General features: G+C 50.2%; 1 non-coding gene across 1 annotated transcript; it reads right to left on the bottom strand.

Annotated features, from left to right (window-relative positions):
• Positions 1–756: 756 nt before the first annotated feature.
• On the bottom strand, positions 757–828 carry TRNAC-GCA. The gene has a single exon. It is a non-coding gene; the product is annotated as a tRNA-Cys (tRNA).
• Positions 829–2821: the final 1993 nt, after the last annotated feature.

Here is a 2821-nt window from a genome sequence, read left to right as displayed (position 1 = left end):
GCATGGTGACCTTCCTGAGGATCTTGACAGCTTTAGCCAGCTTCTTGGTGGCTATTTTCCTGCTCACAGCCACTGTCTTCTTCTCATGCCTTGTCCTGGGGGCCCAGCTGCTGGTTGAATGGGAAGGAGCCAAAGTGCTGGTGACTTTAGCCCGCACCAAGTGGCCTTTGCTTGTCAGACTCCTGAACCCCAACTGGATGTTGTTCTTGTTCTTCTGCACAGCACAGCCCTGGAGAGGAGGGGTCTGCAAATGTACATTCATATGATCCCTTTGTTTAATTGACGAAAACATAAACTAGACACAGATATTGGAACTGATTTCAGCTGATGGACAGGTGTGCTAGGTTTTTATGCATTTGGACAGTGAAATGTTGAGTGTTTACATTCATTTCAAGCATCCCCGTATAGTGGAGCTCCTGAACACAATGGAGAATAGTATCAGAGGGGTAGCCGTGTTAGTCTGGATCTGTAAAAGCAGCAAAGACTCCTGTGGCACCTTATAGACTATCAGACATTTTGGAGCATGAGCTTTCGTGGGTGAATCCCCACTTCGTCGGATGCAAGTAGTAATCCTGGAAATTTCCACTACTTGCATCTGACGAAGTGGGTATTCACCCACGAAAGCTCATGCTCCAAAACGTCTGTTAGTCTATAAGGTGCCACAGGATTCTTTGCTATAATGGAGAATGGAAATCAAAATGTTTTCCCTTTTTTAAAAAAAAAATAAAAAAATAAAAGAATAAGGAGAGGCTTATTAGAGGGCACTTGGATTTGAAGCAAGGACCACTTGATCTGCAGTCAAACACTCTACCACTGAGCTATACCCCCATGAGAGCAGATACTTTCCCCACTGTAGCTGAAGCACATCAGTGATTCCAACAGCAGGGGCAGGTTCTCTCTGGGGCACAGAGATTTTTCGGGGAGTTGGTGGCTCCTTTCTTTCCTCACCCTGGAGTAAATGCAGCTTTTTATTCCATGGTACATGTTTTATGGACTAACAACAGCAGCTTGAAGAAAGAGGAGAGTGAATATCTCACTCTCAGGGCTGAAGATGGCCACGTCCTCTCTGTCTGACCGTTGCCATTGCAGGAGAGAAGGTTTCAATGGAGTTGAATGCCCTGGCTCAGACTAGAGACACAGAAAGGTTTTTGCTGTTCATTGAACAGCAAAAGAAATTGTGTCTGTATGTGAAACTGAGGAGGGACATGAAATGCCCACAGGGTGGCGCAATGCCCTAAGCTAAGGCAGGAGGGTGAAGGAATGGGGCTGAGGAATGACTGAAGTGGACTCACCTGGGATTGAAATGACATTTGTTTGTGTCGGGCAGTGAGAAATGTGACATTAATTCAGATGCAGGGTTGAGGCTTCTTTAGCTGCTTGTAGAACTTGAACTTGATTTCCCAGAAGGGAGAAGGGGAAAGTCTGGGGCAGCCTTGAGTCCCTGGCTGGAGCAGTGTGTGAAAAAGGCTCCAGAGACACAGCTGGCAATTACAGGCCACTGAGGCTAACGTCAGCACCAGGCACATTGGGTGGAATTGTAGAGCCCAATGATTAGACCCATCGGTGAACGGAATTTGCTGGGTGTAGCGGGTGGTTCCCTGCTCCTGCCCTGCGGGGCTTGAAGCAGCCCAGGAGAGGGCTGGGGCTGGGGCAAGGAGCCTGGGCTGATTGGGGGAAGCAGGCTCAGCTGGGGCCATGCCCCAGTCAGGCCCAGCTGGCCCCTATCAGAGGCTGTGAGCCAGGAGCCCAGTCAGTCTCCCTCTGCTTGTAGAGGGAGAAGGGCCTGGCTGCAGGGACCCAAGCAAGACACCTAGAGTGGGAGCAGGGCTGGGGAAGGGCCAGAGGAGCTGGGAGCTCTGGCCTGGAAAGCCCCAGTCTGCAGGCCTGACTATAGGCTGAATAGGTGCAGGGCTGCAGTGGGGCAGCCCAGGGGGAAGCAGAGGCGGCAGGTCCAAACCCCTTTGCCTGTGGTGAGTGGCTCACACTGCAGTCTGCCCCAGTGAACGGGGGCTGGATGGAGACTGGGCAGTAGCCAAGACTGAGGTGAAGTGGGGATAGTGGGTGGGGGTTCCCCTGGGAGGGGGAGACCCAGAACTGTGGGGGTACTGCCAGGGTAAAAGGGGCACCGGGGTCCTGGGAGAAACAGGGGGACAGCTGCGGTAAGGTGGATCACTGGCCTGCAGAGGGTGCTCTGAGGGCTGGAGAGCTAATTCCCAAGATGACCAGCAGGAGGTGCTGCCAGGTGAGTCTGCCCCCGCTTACATTGGGGAGGAATCAACATCCTTTTTGTAAAGGAAAATCATGCCTCACGAATCTACTATAATTCTTTGAGGGAGTCAACAAGCATGTGGATAAAGGTGATCCCATGGATATAGTATACTTACATTTTCAGAAAACCTTTGACAAGGTCTCTCCCCAAAGGCTCTGAAGCAAAATGGGATAAGATGGAAGGTCCTCTCTGGGATAGGTAACTGGTTCAAAGGCAAGAAAGAAAGGGTCTGATTTTCAGAATGGAGAGAGGTAAATAGTGGTGTCCCCCTGGGGTCTGTATTGGGACCAGCACTGCTCAACATACTCCTCAGTGATCTGGAAAAAGGGGTAAACAGTGAGGTGGCAACATTTGCAGATGATACAAACCAACTCAAATTAGTTACGTCCAAAAGAGAGTGCGAAGTGTGACAAAGGGATCTCACCAAACGGAGTGACTGGGCAGCGAAAAGGCAGATGACATTCAATGTGGATCAATGCAAAGTAATGCACATGGGAAAACATGATCCCAATTCTACATCTAAACTGATGGGGTCTAAATTAGCTCTTACAA

The sequence above is a fragment of the Mauremys mutica genome, unplaced genomic scaffold, assembly GCF_020497125.1.
Source record: "Mauremys mutica isolate MM-2020 ecotype Southern unplaced genomic scaffold, ASM2049712v1 Super-Scaffold_100033, whole genome shotgun sequence".
Lineage (NCBI taxonomy): Eukaryota > Metazoa > Chordata > Testudines > Geoemydidae > Mauremys > Mauremys mutica.
The sequence above is the reverse complement of the archived record's forward strand: the minus strand, read 5'-3'. Positions and strand labels throughout refer to the sequence as shown.